Source organism: Dendrobates tinctorius, unplaced genomic scaffold, assembly GCF_039654945.1.
Source record: "Dendrobates tinctorius isolate UK_male_01 unplaced genomic scaffold, ASM3965494v1 ptg000015l, whole genome shotgun sequence".
Lineage (NCBI taxonomy): Eukaryota > Metazoa > Chordata > Amphibia > Anura > Dendrobatidae > Dendrobates > Dendrobates tinctorius.
Genome location: NW_027361683.1, coordinates 21,679,900 through 21,699,340, shown reverse-complemented (window position 1 = coordinate 21,699,340; position 19,441 = coordinate 21,679,900). Strand labels below are relative to the sequence as shown.

The window sequence follows — 19,441 nt, the reverse complement described above, 5'->3', positions numbered from 1 at the left end:
TCATGCGGAATGCGTCAGCTTACATACACATGACCTGCGTACCCAATGTTAAAGATAGGGTACGTAGCATGCATGCAGACGTAGGCGGAACTGAAGGAAGAGGTGTGGCAGTGGGCGGGGCTTAACAGAGGAAGAAAGAAGGAAGTAAATTGCCATCCGCAGTGCTACACAACGCTAGTGTGAAACCAGTCTAAGCAATACTATATCTACAGCAGAGGAAACTCTGCTTCAACCAGTAAAGTAAGTGATATATTGCTAGAATCAGGGTATCTTTCTCTACATTATGCTGCTTATTCCCTTTAAATAGGAGGTACAGTTTGAAATCTCTAAAAAAAAAAAAAAAAAAAACTTCAACTCCAAAGTCAAATCAAAATGATCCTACTTAAATATACATGTTATTCTAACTCTGGAATATATTTTGCTGCTTTATTTTAGGTATGGAAATTTCTAGTGCAATAAGGTGTGTTTAGAAAGTTTCTATGAAAGTAGCAGTGTTAATACTGTTCAGATCTCCGGGTGGTCAAATGACTTGCATTCCCTTACTAATCGCATGTGCCATGAGTTGGTAAGGATCACCGTTCTATAAGGTCACCAAGGACACAGACTCCAGTTTAATACTTTGCTTGACCCAAGGCTTCCAGTCACTGTAGATTCCAGGCTGAGCTTACAGCATGCAGAAATTCCAACTATGCAGACAGCATATTCAAGTCACCTCTGCTAGGGATGTTGTCAGTATGAAAGGCTTTCCTGTGTGGCTAACCTGACACCTATTGTATGACAACTCTTCTATTTCCCTGTGTAGTGTGCGTAGCCTGAGGATAATTAACGTTTAGATTACACGGCTCATACAAAGTAACTAAACTCTTAGGGAAAAAATAAAAATAAAAAAGCATAAAACAACTTTTTCATTTAGCAACCTAACACCAGAAGACCTTACTAGAGTGCATGCGGTTGTTGTGGTCAGTTTGAGGGAGAAGCATCCAGTATGATAATTTTGTTTTATTGCAATGTAAAGGATATTACGTCTGGTTAGAGCACATAATTGGGGGAGCAGGAGTTGTAGACCAGTTTGTCTTAGTTTTGAAGTAGGGACCTCACAGATCGTGCAAAGATAGACTCACCAAGACCCTGACTGATGCACTAGCAGGGTGCAGTAGACCTCCATTGATAAAGGCTGGGGCAGCACAGGTGCAACCCACTGATGAAAACAGCCAGTAACCCAAAGTGGTCTGGCTGCCTAGTGGCTCATTCTTGGTGAGTCTACCTTTCAAATGAGTTTTTTTGAATTTTTGGGAATTTTTTCCTTATGAGCGCTATTCAGATTTAGTGTTAGGGACTCGCAAAATTTGGGGTCCCTCAACGTTGGGTTGCGAGCCTATCTGCGTTGGCCAAAATAGTAACTAATACCCCATATCTTTATCTTTTTGCACTTTTTATCATTCTTGCAGGATGCAGCCGGACCTCTTTATGTTGGCTTGGTTTTTCTGTGTGATGCATATATATAGTGCTGCGCAGCCCGCCTGCTAATACTATGGGCGTCATTAATAGGCTGTTCATTCACTTTGCGCCACACTTTTCTGTGTGACTGATGTCGTATGCAAGCCCTATTTGTGTGCATTTTTCCACTAGGCAGCCAGACCACTTTGGGTTACTTGCTGTTTTCATCAGTGGTTTGCACCTGTGCTGCCCCAGCCTTTATCAATGGAGGTCTGCTGCATCCTGCTAGTGCATTAGTCAGGGTCTTGGTGAGTCTACCTTTCAAATGTGTTGTTTTTTTTTACCTCACAGATCATGCAAAGAAATGCGAAGCACAGTTCTTCCACGTGCATTGCTCTTATGCTGTAGCTTAGACTGGTACTGCAAAGCTCCATTTAAGTCTAGGTGTACACAACATCTGAGCACTTAGCCTACACTCACAGCTCCCATCCATCCTGGATTTAGTGTAACTGTTCCACTTTGACGGCCTAGTCTCACCGCCTTGGCATGTCAGAGTTTTGTCCCGGCTTTTATACTCACCTGTTCAATGTCTTCATCGTTCTGTTGCTCCTCCTTGGGGACAAGGCTGCTTATCTCTGCCCAGATTTAGATTACCACAAGTGTCTCAGATGCAAGGATACTTATCTTTGTATTGAACTCTAGACAGTGGTTTTATTTGTAAAATTGAGAAAAGGGAGGTCTCAGAGGTCACAACTGTACTGATGATACATTAATGGCTAATTTTAGGGAAATATCGTACATCTTTAGTCCCACACATAAATGTTTAATACAACAGATTGTGGACAAACGTATAATATTATAAGATTATTTTTCTCCCCAGCCACTTCTAAACCACTAGCATAAATTTATTTAAACCTATTCTTGAACTAGAAGAATGTCCTTTATATGCTGAACATTTACTTCTAAAGGTCCTGTTACATTTAGCGATGCACCAGTGATCCCGACAGCAATACGACCCGGTCAGGATCGCTGGTGCATCACTAAATGGTCGCTAGTGAGCTGCCAAACAGGCAGATCTCACCAGCGACGCAGTGATGCTCGGTGGTCGTTACTTACCTGTCAGACAGCAGCGATGATGACGTCTTCCGCCTCCGTTCATGCGTCGCTCATTGGCGCCAGCATGTCTCCAGCGAGAAAAAACGGCCCAGGACGTTCTCGTGCGATCAGCGATATCCAGCGGGGGGGCAGGTCAGAGGTAAGTGTCACATGTAGTGAGATCGCTAGCGATATCGCTGTTGCGTCTCAAAATCGGTGCTGCGCTAGCGATATCGCTAGCGATATACTGTAGCTATGTATTAAAGGCCCTTAAGTCTCAAAAATTAAGTTATAAATCTTGTGGTATGCAAATTAGCCAGGACTACGCTAGCGGTGTTGATTTTCCAAGACTTGTCCTGCCTAGGATTTTTCAACACCTCAAACACCACACTCAACAATACCATCAAGGCTTTGCACCTCTCAGGCATGAGCGCAACGTTCAGATAAATAAGTGGAGCGTACACCCATCTTCATCAGTGTGCTTGACTAAGAACAGTGAACATTGCCTCCATTGCTGAGCCCTGATGATGAAGACGTCATGCCCCCTGAATGTGATCACAAGATCCAAGGCAGGACTATTCTGTGGGAAATCAAAGCCTGACTTGTTCTGACTAATTTGGATACCACAAGCCAGATTTACAATTTGATTTTTCAGACTTATAGAAATAAGTGTGTGGAACATAAACAACCTTCTTATAATCCAGGAATAAGCTTCTATAAATCTCGTACATCTATTGGTATTACTCCTGTCTCTGTACACCTCAAAAGGACATGCTGAACCAAAAGAATGGGAAAAATCGAATAATAACCTGGTAGGGCCACATGGAATTAAAATGTTGTGTGGTTTCAGGAAATGTTAGCAGAATATAAGCAATGTTAACATTATCACAAAGCAACTTTAACACTAATCCTAAATTACATTAGCACTAGTGATGAGCGAGTGTGCTCGAGTGCTAATATAGTGTCTTTGGCATACTCTAATAGCATTTTCAAGTCGCCGTGGCTGCAGGTCTTGCGGCTGTTTGACAGCCGAAACACATGCAGGGATAGCCTAACAAACAGGCAGAGAAATGTTTTACAAAAAGAATCAGCTGTGATCCCGTGCTGTCCTGTCTGTATCCTCTCTTTTGCTTCCTCCCCTGCTCAGGAGCTGTGATATAATCCGACCATGTTCCTGCATGGTAAGACACAGCCATTACACAGTACACAGCAGGGACATATTTATAAGATTATCTCAGCACAGGAACATTTTATTTTAAACACATCCAATTGTGGAACTTATTATTATTCCAAGATCTATTGATTAAAATAAACTTTTGTTAGTGGGAAAACCCATTTAATTTTAGAAAACAGTTTCACAGTATTAACTACAGTTATAGAATAAAGCCTATTGTACTTGACATCTCTACTTGGATGGTTTAAAGAGGAACTTTTGTTACATGCCATTCTAAAACCATATTACATTACATGGGCTTGTTGTCCTGCCCACCTTGACTACAGCAGTCATGCACAGTTTATCCCGAGGTATCCTTGTTCCGGGTTTCTGGCATGCTCCACACTGGTGGATTATTAAATATCTGTCTCAATTGTATTTAATGTTGTTTGGCCAAAATGTGTCTCACTTCCCCTGACGCAGCCCCACTTGCGGGGGCGATATGCGTGGGGCCACTTTGGCTGTCCACTTAGATTCCTGATCCATGGGAGCATTTGGTTCCTGACTCTCCCTGGGTAATATGCTGATATTAGGGTTTTCACGGGAGGTTTCTCCATATGTTTGAGCTCCTTATTAAGGTTTTGCTGATTACCAGCTATTAGACTGGTGATTCAGGTCACTACTATTATCTTATTGTCATCTTTGCTCTTTTCTTTTGGGGTTGTTTATTTCATCAGGTTTCTTAGGTCCTTATTGGGGATATGATATTCATATGGATATTGTTTTAGCCTCATAAGCCAATAGGAGAGGGGTCATTTTGGGTCATTATTGTTTACTTTCATGTATTGGAGTCATTATTGAGTCATTTACTCTTTGTGGACACAGTATCATGGTTTTTAAGTGTTTTTTATTGTATTTGTGTGCCAATAAAATTGTTGTTTTTTACTTTGTATACTTTTGTGGTGCGTAAATTTCCGGTAGTGCTTTCTTTTTCCTATTATGCCATTCGAAAACCATAGGCATTAATAATAATAATAATAATCTTTATTTATATAGCGCCAACATATTCCGCAGCGCTTTACAGTTTAACAGTTTCAAAACACAAGTCATAAGTAACAACATTAACAATACAATAAAGCAAAATAAGACGAAATAAGATGACCCTGCTCGTGAGAGCTTACAATCCACAATGAGGTGGGGGAGATACAGAGTACAGGGGTGTATTTACAATGGTGTATTTATAATGATGGTCCAGCCATCTTGAGGGAGTGAAAGATGGATGGAGATAGTGAATGGGCTACACACGCACCCTTACACATAGAATGACTTTGATTAGTGAACGTGATAGGCCGCTCTGAGCAAATGTGTTTTGAGGGAGCGCCTAAAACTGTGCAAATTGTGGTTAGTCCTAATTTCTTGGGGTAGAGCATTCCAGAGGATAGGAGCAGCACGAGAGAAGTCTTGGAGTCGGGAGTGGGAGGTACGGATTAGTGCAGCGGTTAGTCGAAAGTCGTTTGCGGAGCGCAGCGATTGGCTAGGCCGATAGACAGAATTGAGGGAGGAGATGTAGGGGGGTGCCGCACTGTGGAGAGCTTTGTGGGTGAGAACAAGTAATTTGAATTGGATCCTATAATGAATGGGCAGCCAGTGTAATGACTAACGAAGAGCGGACACGTCCGAGTACCGATTAGCCAGATAGACAACCGTGGCTGCTGCATTAAGTATGGACTGGAGAGGGGATAGTCGAGTGACGGGGAGGCCAATTAATAGAGCGTTGCAGTAATCCAGCCGGGAGTGGATCAATGCTACAGTGAGGGTTTTTGTCGTTTCCATGGTGAGAAAAGGGCGGATTCTAGAGATGTTCTTTAGAGCGGGCAAGAGATTGTATATGGGATGTGAAGGAGAGATTGGTGTCAAACATAACACCCAGACAGCACACCTGCTGCCGGGGTGTTATTGTGGTGCCACACACGGAGAGGGAAATGTCAGATTTAGGGAGGTTAGTAGACGGCGGGAGCAGAAGTAGTTCAGTTTTGGAGAGGTTGAGTTTCAGATAGAGAGTGGACATGATATTGGAGACTGTGGACAGAGAGTCACTGGCGTTCTGTAGTACAGAGGGGGTAAGGTCGGGGAATGACGTGTATAGTTGTGTGTCATCAGCATAAAGATGGTACTGAAAGCCAAATCTGCTGATGGTCTGTCCAATTGGGGCTGTGTAGAGAGAGAAGAGAAGGGGGCCAAGGACTGAGTCCTGAGGTACCCCGACAGCAAGAGGAAGAGGAGATGAAGTGGAGCCAGAGAACAAAACACTGAAGGAGCGGTCAGAGAGATAGGAAGAGAACCAGGAGAGAGCAGTGTCCTTAATGCCTAGTAAAAAGAAAAAAGGTCCAGCTTTGCAAATTCAAGTCCAATTTATTGTTAAAAACAAGTCCAAAACAGAGCAAAAAATGGTGTGTTCACATGAGTAACAAGTAGTAGATTACGCGTTTTGAACAATAGCTTGTTCTTTCTCGAGAAAGAACAAGCTATTGTTCGAAACGCGTAATCTACTACTTGTTACTCATGTGAACACACCATTTTTTGCTCTGTTTTGGACTTGTTTTTAACAATAAATTGCACTTGAATTTGCAAAGCTGGACCTTTTTTCTTTTTCCTTGGTTACTGCGTGAAGACTGCACGTGGTCCGGGCTATCCACTACACATGCCTTCAGGTGAGCTGGCTTTTTTTTCTTTTTTTTTTCTCTTCTTTAATGCCTAGTGACTGGAGCCTAGAGAGTAGGAGATGGTGGTCAACAGTATAGAAAGCTGCAGATAGGTCAAGAAGAATGAGCAGAGAGTGGTGACCATTACGTTTTGCTTTCAGAAGGTCATTGGTCACTTTGATGAGTGCAGTTTCAGTCGAATGCAGGGGGCAGAAGTCATACTGTGAAGGGTCTAGAAGGGAGTGAGTGGAGAGGTAACGGGTAAGGCGGGAGTAGACATGGCGCTCCAAAAGTTTAGAGATGAAGGGGAGATTGGAGACTGGTCTGTAGTTGTTTGTGCAGGATAGGTTGAGAGCGGGTTTCTTTAGTAATGGAGTAACAATGGCGTGTTTGAAGGAGGATGGGAAAATGCCTGAGGAGAGGGAGAGATTAAAGATTGTAGTTAGGTGGGTTGTGACGACTGGAGAGAGAGACTGGGGGAGATGTGAGGGAATGGGATGGTAGTGCATGTAGTCGGACGAAAAGAAGAGAGGAGTCTGGAGACTTCTTCTTCTGTGATGGGATCAAATGTGAAAGTGAGCCAGGGGAGATGCAGGAAGGGATGGGAGTCACAGCACTTGATGGTTGGGAGCAGATTTCCTGACGGATGTTATCTATTTTTTCTGTAAAGTGGGAGGCCAGGTCATCAGCACAAATGTCTGTGATAGGGGCTTGTGCTTTTGGCCTGAGGAGGGAGTGAAAAGTGTCAAAAAGTTTCTTGGGGTTGTTGGCTAGTGAGGAGATCAGGGTGGTGAAGTAGGTCAGTTTGGCGAGGTGAAGGGCAGCATTATAGGTTCTTAACATAAATTTGAAGTGGATGAAGTCTTCTGGTGTGCGGGTTTTTCTCCATAGGCGTTCAGCACTCCTAGAGCATCGCTGGAGAAGTTTAGTTTGCGATGTGAGCCAAGGCTGTTTTACTCTGTGCTTGGTGGTTCTGAGGGTGAGGGGAGCTACTTGGTCAAGGGTGCTTCTAAGAGTGACATTGTAGTGATGAACAGCCAGATTAGGACAGGAAGAACAGGAGATTGGGGACAGTGATGAGTGTAGGGAGTCTGAAAGTGTCTGAGGGTTAATGGCTTGTAGATTTCTGACTGTGTGGTAGGTAGGAGTGAGCTGGGGTGGGCGAGGATTTGTGAGCGTGAAGGAGAGAATGTTGTGGTCAGAGAGTAGAAACGGTGAGTTATTTAGGTGGGAGATTGAGCAGAGCCGGACAAAGACCAGATCAAGGGTGTTACCGTCCTTGTGTGTCTCAGAGGTTGAAAGCTGTGAGAGGCCTAGAGAGGTGGTTAGTGATAGGAGCTGGGATGCAGATGTGGAATTAGGGCTGTTAATGGGGATGTTGAAGTCTCCCAGGATAAGGGTTGGAAGTTCTGAGGACATGAAGGGCGGCAGCCAGGCTGAAAAGTGGTCAAGGAAGTGGGTGGGTGAGCCTGGGGGCCGGTATATGACCGCTACCCTGAGGGAGAGGGGATGAAAGAGCCTGATGGTGTGGACCTCAAAAGAAGGGAATAAGAGTGATGGAACTGGGGGGGATGACCTGGAAAGTGCATTGTGGGGACAGGAGTATGCCGACTCCACCACCATGTCTGTTTGTGGATCTCAGGGACTGGGAGAATTGTAAGCCACCGTAGGAAATGGCAGCAGGAGAGACAGTGTCAGAATCCTGAATCCAGGTTTCAGTGAGGGCCAACAGATTAAGAGAGTTGTTCAGAAAGTAGTTGTGTAGGAAAGGAAGCTTGTTACAAGCAGACCTTGGATTCCAGAGGGCACAATTAAAAGATTGAGATGAGGGAGTGCAAGTAATATTAATGAGATTATTATGGTTTCGATATGAGGTTAGGTAGGGGTTGAGGTTGGGGGATGGGGGACCAGGGTTGGGGGAGATGTCACCTGAAATCAGTAGGAGTAGGAAGATAAAGAGCAAATAGTTGTTGGAATTGTAGGTAGTTTTTTTCTGCGATGTGTTTGGGCAAGATGGGCTGAGGTTTCTCAGGAAGGTGAGGAGTGCATGGGAGCTGTACATGGGAGAGGGTAGTATAGAGGGGCTGATGTGTAAGAGTCATGAAGGAGGGGGGATAGGGTGGTGAATATGGATGGCAAAGGAACACAGGAGGATAAAAATAAAGCACATGGTTGAGGGGGAGAGCAAAGTGTCGGTTACCTGACTCCTGCCCTGACTAACTGCCATGTATAACTGCCGTTTTCATGATGCTTAGCTTCTGTGATACTTTGCTTATGGGATGCTTGTGTGCTGTACCCTACACTGCGTGCTTCCCCTTAGCAACTACTACATATATAGGCCACACTACAGGGTCAGGAGAGAGGGATTGTGGGAGCTGGTTGGGTATAATTTGGCAGCTGGGGCCAGCACACCAAGGGATGGTTAGATGATCAAAGGCACTAGACCAGGCGGTGTTAATGTGCTATAGCACCTTCCACCTGATAACATCTACACAGGCCCCAGTCATGGATCTAAAGCAGTAAGTATTACATACAGTGCAACAAATGAGTTATTCCAAAGCTTTAGCAAGTACATTAAAATATGTGGCAAAATGGTAAAGCAGCAGAACTACAAAGTTTTACCATTTGGATATATTGCAGCAGAGAAATATAGTCAGCAGAGGTAGGAAGCTATACCATTCAGGCTGCTTGCTAGCAGTGAATGGAGTAAATACATGCAGGGTGGCTCAGTATATTACCATTTGGATATATTGCAGCAGAGAAATAGTCAGCAGAGGTAGGAAGCTATACGATTCAGGCTGCTTGCTAGCAGTGAATGTAGTAAATACATGCAGGGTGGCTCAGTTCATTACCTGTGTGAATATAGAAGAGAAGATGAATGTTAATTCCATGCCATGTATAACTGCCGTTTTCATGATGCTTAGCTTCTGTGATGCTTTGCTTATGGGATGCTGAGGCATTAATATGGAAACACGGTTGTAGATGTCCATAGACTTCATGATATGCAATTAAAGTCATACTGAAAAGCAAATTTGTTTGCCTGAAAAAGAGACTGAAACTGAACTCATGACTATTTATCTCAAACAGAAGAACTAAAATATACAATAAGAAAAGAGCTTACTCAGAAATCTCACTTTGCAATGCAAAAATTATAGTAAAAAATAACGCACAACATGAACTGCTACGTAAAAAAATAAAAAAGCTTAAAAAAGTGTTTTTTAGCACATTTTAGTTTTTTGGATAATTAAAAATAAAGAGAAATGTTCACAAATATTCAGTCTTATTCAAGACATTTTGTCTTATATATTACAACAAGGTATTCAATTTGTTCCACGTACACTGCGAATATTGAGGAATGATTTATCTCCGAATGTTTTTCAAACAAAAACAGGGTTGCGTCTGTAAATGCAATATGTGTACATGGGCCAAAAAAAGAACAGATCTTTTTTTCACTAGTGATAAACAGCAATCCTTCTAAATCAAATCCTTTGTTATAAATTGGGATAGCCATCATGTAGTATATAGAATACACTGGATTTGTTGTGACATTTTTAAGTAGGCTGCACATACAGAAAATAAAGGTTCATTTCTGAACACAATAATAACATCAATAAGAAGGGATGAAAAATATCAGGAGCAGCAAAACATTTTTATTGAGAAACATAATAAATATTAATAATTAAATAATTAAATTAAATTAATTTAATTATTAAATTTAATTAATTTAATTTAATTTAATTAATAATAATTAATAATTAAATTAAAGATGTGTCTGACAGGATATCAGGACTCTTCAGACCTGCAGATGACTACCCATTCCTGCTACTACATGTGGGGACAAATGACACCGCAAGAAACGACCTGGAAACCATCTGCAGAGACTTTGAAGACTTAGGCAAGAAAGTGAAAGAACTGGGAGCGCAGGTGGTCTTCTCTTCTATCCTTCCAGTGGATGGCCATGGAACAAGGAGGTGGAATAAGATTCTGCAGGTGAACAACTGGCTACGTCGATGGTGCCGTCAGCAACGATTTGGATTTCTGGATCACGGAGTGAACTACTTATACGATGGACTACTTGCTAGAGATGGGGTGCACCTTACGAAGACTGGAAAGCATGTATTTAGAAGTCGCTTTGCTACACTTGTAAGGAGAGCTTTAAACTAGAACTACATGGGAAGGGAAGCAAAAGACCAGAAAAAGCCATACACCTGACAAATGCTATTGAGAACTCTGCTAATAGAAGTGGAAAGGAAGAACAAAGACGAAAGAATCTAATTAATAAAAATATTGGAGAAAGAGAAACCAATCACAAACTAAAATGTTTCTATACTAATGCACAAAGCATGGGCAACAAACAAGGAGAATTGGAACTACTAACACAGGAAACGAAATATGATGTCATTGGAATCACTGAAACTTGGTGGGACGATACACATGATTGGAATACAAGACTAGAAGGATACAACTTATTTGCAAGAAACAGACTTGATAAACGAGGAGGAGGTGTCGCATTGTATGTTAGAAACGCGTATATCTGCACAGAGATTGAAGCTTCAGAGACTGGGAGTTCTGTGGAAACTGTTTGGGTAAGAATACAAGGACAGAACAATGGAAAGGACACCATTGTAGGCATTTACTACAGGCCGCCTGTGCAAGCTGAAGATATGGATGAACTCTTTATGCATCAAATGGCCAAGTTCTCCAAAAAATATGACATAGTTGTCATGGGAGATTTCAACTATCCAGACATTTGTTTGGAATCTCTCTCAGGCAAAACTAACAGGTCAAGGAAATTCTTATCCTCTCTTGCTGACAACTTTATCTTCCAAAAGGTAAGGGAGAAAACAAGGGGAACTGCTACCTTGGATCTAATCCTTATAAACAGGGAGGAAATGGTTGAGGAGGTAAAAGTGGCTGGAACCCTAGGAGGTAGCGACCATGCTATTTTAGAATTTTGGATAACTAGAGGCGGAAGACCTGTGAAGACTCAGACGTCAAGGTTAGATTTCAGAAAGGCAGATTTTAAGGGATTCAGAAAGATAATTGGAGGGATCCAATGGCTGGATATCCTTAAAGACAAAAATGTCCAGGAAGGATGGGAAATCTTGAAAAATGAAATTCTCAAAGCACAGTTGTTAACAATTCCGAAAAGAGGGAAGAATAGGAAGCATTTAAGGAAACCAGGATGGGTGAACACAGAACTTAAGCACATGCTAAAAAGGAAGAAAAAAATGTTTATAAAATGGAAAGAGGGAGGCATATCTAAAGAAGAATATAATGCTGTCTTCAGAATCTGCAGGGCACAAATCAGATTAGCTAAAGCTGAAAATGAATTGAGGCTTGCAAGAGATGTCAAAAGCAATAATAAAGGATTTTGGGGATATGTCAAAAGTAAAAGAAAAGTCAAAGATGCTATAGGATTTTTACAGGATGAAAATGATGAAATGGTAAGACAGGATGTTGAGAAGGCTGAACTTTTAAATTCCTATTTTGCATCTGTTTTCTCTCAGAAAGGAAATGTAACACCAACTGTTATTCACTGTCCTATTAAGGGAATAGAAGAATCCAGGATATCTATAAACAGAAAGATAGTGAGGAAACACTTAGCTAACCTAAATGAATTCAAGTCTCCAGGTCCAGATGAATTACACCCCAGAGTACTGAAGGAGATAGCAGAAGAAATTTCTGAACCACTCTCCATAATCTTTGAAAATTCTTGGAGAACAGGAGAAGTGCCAGAAGACTGGAGAAGAGCAAATGTTGTTCCTATCTTCAAAAAGGGGAAGAAGGTGGACCCAGGCAACTATAGGCCGGTGAGTCTGACTTCTATACCAGGAAAGATCTTTGAACAAATTATTAAACAACATGTAAGTCAATACCTGGATAAGAATGAAGTGATCAAACAGAGTCAGCATGGGTTTGTAACTAATAAGTCATGTCAGACTAACTTAATTTCCTTCTATGACGGTATCACTGATTGGGTGGATCAAGGAAATGCTGTAGATATAGTATATCTTGACTTCAGCAAAGCATTTGACAAAGTCTCTCATACAATCCTTATTGAAAAAATGACTAAGTATGGAATGGACAAGGCAACTGTTAGGTGGATTCATAGCTGGCTTAGTGATCGGACCCAAAGAGTGGTCGTAAATGGCTGCACATCCAGTTGGAAGAATGTCTCAAGTGGGGTACCACAGGGCTCTGTCCTGGGCCCTGTATTGTTCAACATCTTTATCAACGATTTAGATGAAGGAATTGAGGGTAAACTGATTAAATTTGCTGATGACACAAAGCTAGGAGGGATAGCTAATACTAGAGAAGAGAGAGAGAGGATTCAAAAAGATTTAAATAAACTGGAGAAGTGGGCAGTAACTAACAGAATGGTTTTTAACAGGGAGAAATGCAAAGTACTACATCTGGGCAATAAAAATGAAAAAAGCATATATAGAATGGGAGGAATAGGGCTAAGTGACAGCACATGTGAAAAAGACTTGGGTATACTAATAGATCACAGACTGAATATGAGTCAACAGTGTGATGCAGCAGCAAAAAAGGCAAATGCAGTTCTAGGATGTATTAACAGAAGCATACAGTCTAGATCACGTGAAGTCATTATTTCCCTCTACTCCTCTTTGGTCAGACCTCATCTGGAATATTGTGTCCAGTTTTGGGCACCACATTTTAAAAAAGACATCAACAAACTGGAGCAAGTTCAGAAAAGAGCGACCAGAATGGTGACCGGTCTGCAAACCCTGTCTTATGAGGAAAGGTTGCAGGATTTGGGAATGTTTAGTTTGCAAAAGAGAAGACTGAGAGGAGACTTAATTGCTGTCTACAAATATCTAAAGGGCTGTCACATTGTAGAAGGATCAACTTTATTCTCATTTGCACAAGGAAAGACTAGAAGCAATGGGATGAAACTGAATGGGAGGAGACACAGATTAGATATTAGAAAAAACTTTTTGACAGTTAGAGTGATCAATGAGTGGAACAGGCTGCCACGAGAAGTGGTGAGTTCTCCTTCAATGGAAGTCTTCAAACAGAGGCTGGACAGACATCTGACTGGGATGATTTAGCGAATCCTGCTTTGAGCAGGGGGTTGGACCAGATGGCCCAGGAGGTCCCTTCCAACTCTACGATTCTATGATTCTATGATTCTATGATTCTATAATATAAATTGAGATAATTTTTCCTTTTTTGAACAGGTGAACAAATTAATCAATGGTGGGATTTAGGCTAAACAAGTCCGAGCCAGATAGGCGTTCTGGATCCTGCCTTTAGATACCAGAATGTCCTCTGTTATAAACCATAAAAATGAACTACTGCTTTTCTATTGAAAATAGTTTTCAAGGTATTATATAGTAATCTGTGATAATATGACTTGTTACAATAATTGTTGATTTTCCCATTAATAATAAGTATCATTTTTTTATATAATACTCTAGACATACAAAATACTCCATACGTGTTTTTGCATTCAATCATGTGACATGTCTATAAGATAAATGTCTATAAGGTAAAGTTTGTAGTTTTGTAATTGCCCATTGCACTTATAGCTTGCCTTTTCACTATTAGATTTATACCATGAGTAAAAATAGCTGAAGTTCGAGACGCGTAGGTTTGTCTATCACGTTATTTATCTGTCTATGTGAACATTTTATTGGAATAAATAAGCTACTTCCAAATGTTAAAGAAATAATGGATTGCATGATGGATTCCTTCCACTTTGTTCATATAGTTCATTCAGTTCACTTTGTTCATTTTGTGAGGAATATAATTGTTTTGCCTCAAGTCAACAAAGAGAAAGAACAAGTTGTGGTCTGTCAGTCCGCAGATCCATTTTCCCATTTTGACTGATAAAGTCTTTAGATTGTAATGTAAATGTCAATTCTACATGAAAATTGTTTTTCATATTTTTTTGGGCTCATGAAGAATGTGGGCTCCAGTGCGAATGCGGTCATTGAGCTTTAAGAGGTTGACCACTACTTTTTACATTGATGACCCATCCTTAGGATAGATCATCAATGTCTGATTGGCTGGGGTCCAATACCTGGCACCTCCGCTGATCAGCCGTTATTAGTGTAGGAGGCCAACCGGAAGTAGTTACTTGCGGAGCTAGCCGTCTACTTGTAGTGATTACCGCAGGGTACTACACATTCACCTCTTATTGATTGGAATAGGAGATGGATGTGCAGTACCAAGCCCCGACCACTACAAGTAGACAGCTAGCTCTGCAATTAAGTATTTCTGATTGGACGCCGTCACCGATAACAGCTAATCGGCGGTGGTGTTGGGTGTCAGACCCCGGCCGATCAAACATTGATGACCTATCCTAAACATAGGATAGGTCATCAATGATAAAGTAGTGGACAACCTCTCTAATAACAAACCAGTACTGTACCATACTGTATGTGTTATTATTGAACTGTATAATTTCTATAGACTAAAAAAGTGCTAGTTTATATAATGAATAGTTAAATATATACTGATGATACTTTCATTAGCAAGGTGCCTTATTGCACTTAATCATGTGTAGCTTTTCTGGGGGGTTCTATGCAGCAATATGCTTCTGCTATTGCTACCACTAAGCTCCATGCAGATGTAGTCATTTAAACTAACACATAAGAAAGACATCATAGCACAGAAAGTGAAGTATTGATGTAACAAAAGGCATTGATTTCGGTCTTGAGGTATACTTTTCTGCATCGGGATATCTTTGCCATTTTAAGAAAGTCTACATCTGTAGGTTGATGCCATTGCCAAGGAGTATGATGTGTGAAAGGGAACACCAGACTAATACTTTTTATGTGCCCAACATGCTGCCAGAGGGCCACCAGCATAGATTTATGCCGAGGCAGATCCCATTTCACATTCTTGCTAATTAACAAATCATTGACAAAAAGTAGCATTATTGAATTTTTAGGAACAAGCAGACAGTAAGTAAATCAGAATCTGCTAGTTTTCCAAACGTATTACATGAAAATACATTTCTGGCCAATTAAAACAAGGGGAAAAATTAATGTATTTTATGCGTAAGACTCACAAAGTCTTTATTCATGCACAAAATTCATAGATAGTCTGTTCGGGTGGGCTCCACCTCGGTTCGTGCCCCATATAAGGCAATATAAAGACTGCTTAGTGTAAAAAGTAAAAAACATTTTCAATATTGCCACAATGGAAGAAGGACAATTATAAGCTTTATGGAGCCAGCAGAACAGCTGGAAAGGAAAAAGGCTCAGACCAAACCTATGGAATCATTTCTCATAACAGGAAAAAGATTATAAAGCCCCTAAGGCTTGGCACACAAGGGCCCTCTGGGCAGTCAGTGCACCTGCTGAGCAGAGCTAGTATCAAGGAACGCTCAGAATAGCATCTCACCTTACGGGACACTGCTAACAATTTGGCACACAGGTGATCTATGTCTGCAATAATGACCTTCTTCTATGTTGGCTAACAACACAAGAGCAGAGTTATGATTTCCTCATACTCCTGGTGAACACTTCGCCAGAATATTTAAGAAACATCAGAGACTGCAAATGCTTATGCTAAGAACAAGAGCTGAGCACAACAGATGGCGACATAGATACAGTTGGAGTTTATGTATGAAAACGTTTTGGGAGAAAAAAAGCTGCGCACTATGGCTTAGTTTATATTAATTGCTTGGTTAAGTTGTCTAACAATGCAGAAAGAGGTGTAGCTTTATACTATGGATAAATCACAGATTTAGTTATATCTTAAAGGGAATCTGTCACCACATTTGACATATCTAAACTATTAATATGGCCATACAGGTTATAGACTGCTGAGAACAGTCCTCCCTGTGTGCCTCATATCAGATGTGTTGTTGGTGAGAAATCATCTTTATCACTTTATATAAATGCCTCTTCCAGGCTCTGGGGAGAACACTGCCTGGAAGATAACTCTGCCTCCAGAGCTTATTATACATGAAGGAGGAGCTACCAGTGTGATGTGTAATGGTTATCAGTGTTACCAGTGTGATGTGTAATGATTACCAGTGTTACCGGTGTGATGTGTAATCGTTACCAATGTGATGTGTAATGGCCGTTCTCTGATCTCACTGCAGAGCTGTGTGTGATTATACCTGACACATCTACAGGTTCCTCTTAGCTTCCATCTCACGTGCAGACAGAGATGCAATATTGTTACAATACAACAGAGTTAAGAGAACTGCAGAAAATGTGTTGGCAAGAAGACAGATTTCATTTCTCCTGTTCTGTGTTAGGTTGCTTTCACACATCCGGCTTTTTGAATCCAGCACGATGCGGCGAAAAGTGTGAAAACCGGATCCGGAATTAAATCCGGTTTTGGCACATAGAATTTAATGATCGCCGCATCGTGTCGGAAGGAGATGCGGCGCCTCCGTTTTAAGCCGGAAACTTTGTTTGCAGCGCCGGAACGGCTTTTTCTACAGCGCATGCGTGGACACTGTGAGGTTTAACCCACAAGTGCCCGGCGCGCGAGCGTATCTCTCTCTCTCTCCCCCGCATACTGCCGCCTCTCTCGTCCCTGGTGTGGCTCCTTGAAATGCTTTCCAAGCCGGATCAGGCGCCGCATCTGCATCCGGTGTCATCGCTGCAGGCCTGATCCGGTGGTACGGCTTTCCACCGGAAGCCGCCGGAACAAAACCACCAGATGTGTGAAAGCAGCCTTGGTTACTTTTCTCACACTGGTAACTACCCCGTCATGTAAAATGATCTCAGAGGTAGAGTTTTCTTCCAGGCAACATCCACCCCCAAGCCTGAAAGAGGTAATTTACAGTCATGGCCAAAAGTATTGACACCCCTGCAATTTTGTCAGATAATACTCAGTTTCTTCCTGAAAATGATTGCAAACACAAATTCTTTGGTATTATTATCTTCATTTAATTTGTCTTAAATGAAAAAACACAAAAAGAATTGTCCTAATTTGTCCTATTTGCCAAATTGGATATAATTCCACACCAAACATAACAAAGAGGGTGGACAAAAGTATTGGCACTGTTTGAAAAATCATGTGATGCTTCTCTAATTTATGTAATTAACAGCACCTGTAACTTACCTGTGGCACCTAACAGGTGTTGGCAATAACTAAATCACACTTGCAGCCAGTTAACATGGATTAAAGTTGACTCAACCTCTGTCCTGGGTCCTTGTGTGTACTACATTGAGCATGGAGAAAAGAAAGAAGACCAAAGAACTGTCTGAGGACTTGAGAAACCAAATTGTGAGGAAGCATGAGCAATTTCAAGGCTACAAGTCCATCTCCAAAGACCTGAATGTTCCTGTGTCTACCGTGCACAGTGTCATCAAGAAGTTTAAAGCCCATGGCACTGTGGCTAACCTCCCTAGATGTGGCCGGAAAAGAAAAATTGACAAGAGATTTCAACGCAAGATTGTGCGGATGTTGGATAAAGAACCTCCACTAACATCCAAACAAGTTCAAGCTGCCCTGCAGTCCAAGGGTACAACGGTGTCAACCCGTACAATCCGTCGGCGTCTGAATGAAAAGGGACTGTATGGTAGGAGACCCAGGAAGACTCCACTTCTTACCCCGAGACATAAAAAAGCCAGGCTGGAGTTTGCCAAAACTTACCTGAAAAAGCCTAAAACATTTTGGAAGAATGTTCTCTGGTCAGATGAGACAAAAGTAGAGCTTTTAGGGCAAAAGCATCAACATAGAGTTTACAGGAGAAAAAAGAGGCATTCAAAGAAAAGTACACGGTCCCTACAGTCAAACATGGCGGAGGTTCCCTGATGTTTTGGGGTTGCTTTGCTGCCTCTGGCACTGGACTGCTTGACCGTGTGCATGGCATAATGAAGTCTGAAGACTACCAACAAATTTTGCAGCATAATGTAGGGCCCAGTGTGAGAAAGCTGGGTCTCCCTCAGAGGTCATGGGTCTTCCAGCAGGACAATGACCCAAAGCACACTTCAAAAAGCACTAGAAAATGGTTTGAGAGAAAGCACTGGAGACATCTAAGGTGGCCAGCAATGAGTCCAGACCTGAATCCCATAGAACACCTGTGGAGAGATCTAAAAATGGCAGTTTGGAGAAGGCACCCTTCAAATATCAGGGACCTGGAGTAGTTTGCCAAAGAAGAATGGTCTAAAATTCCAGCACAGCATTGTAAGAAACTCATTGATGGTTACCGGAAGCGGTTGGTCGCAGTTATTTTGGCTAAAGGTTGTGCAACCAAGTATTAGGCTGAGGGTGCCAATACTTTTGTCTGGCCCATTTTTGGAGTTTTGTGTGAAATGATCAATGTTTTGCTTTTTGCTTCATTCTCTTTTGTGTTTTTTCATTTAAGACAAATTAAATCAAGATAATAATACCAAAGAATTTGTGTTTGCAATCATTTTCAGGAAGAAACTGAATATTATCTGACAGAATTGCAGGGGTGTCAATACTTTTGGCCATGACTGTATATAAAGTGATAAAAGATGATTTCTCAGTAACAAGGCATCTGATATGAGGCACACAGGGAGGACTGTTTTCAGCAGTCTATAACCTGTGTGGCCAAATTAATAGTTTAAATAGGTCAAATGTGGTGACAGATTCCCTTTACGGAAATAGCCACCAAATGTGTCATGCAATGGAGCATACCTAGAGGTCAGCTAATTTGGAGAATGCCAGGGAGTCCAGTACTTAGATGTAGGTCAACTAAATATTTATTTTCAGTAAATGAAAGCCTAGTTATGCTTAAAGTTCCCGTCACACTCAGCGACACTACAGTGATCCCAACAATGATACGACCTGGTAGGGATCGTTGCTGCTTCGCTATGTGGTCACTGGTGAGACACCAAACAGTCAGATCTTCCCAACGACGCAGCAACAATACAGCGACCCTTAGTGACCTTTGTAACGATTCAGACCTCGAATCAACGCCAATCCACGCCTAAGTGTTTCGCTTCTGAGTTGCTAACGAGGTTGTTGGTAAGGTGTCAAACATACCGATGCATGCTACCCAGCGGGACCTCAACGATCGAAAAAATGTCCAGGTCATTCCGACACAACCAGCGACCTCAGGGGCCTGGTCGCTGCTACAGGCCAGCAG

At 41.7% G+C, this 19,441-nt stretch overlaps 1 protein-coding gene across 2 annotated transcripts in view; it reads left to right on the top strand.

The window, feature by feature from the left end:
* The window catches only part of COL8A2 (collagen type VIII alpha 2 chain), a 384,151-nt gene that overhangs the window by 174,569 nt on the left and 190,141 nt on the right, over positions 1-19,441 (top strand). Inside the window, exon 1 of one of the 2 annotated variants that reach the window (XM_073562840.1) lies at positions 130-240. The exons of the other annotated variant lie outside the window; for it this stretch is intronic. The gene's annotated coding sequence lies outside the window, so the exon portion shown is untranslated. Of the gene's footprint in view, positions 1-129; positions 241-19,441 lie in introns of those variants that run through there. 2 annotated transcript variants of the gene reach the window in all.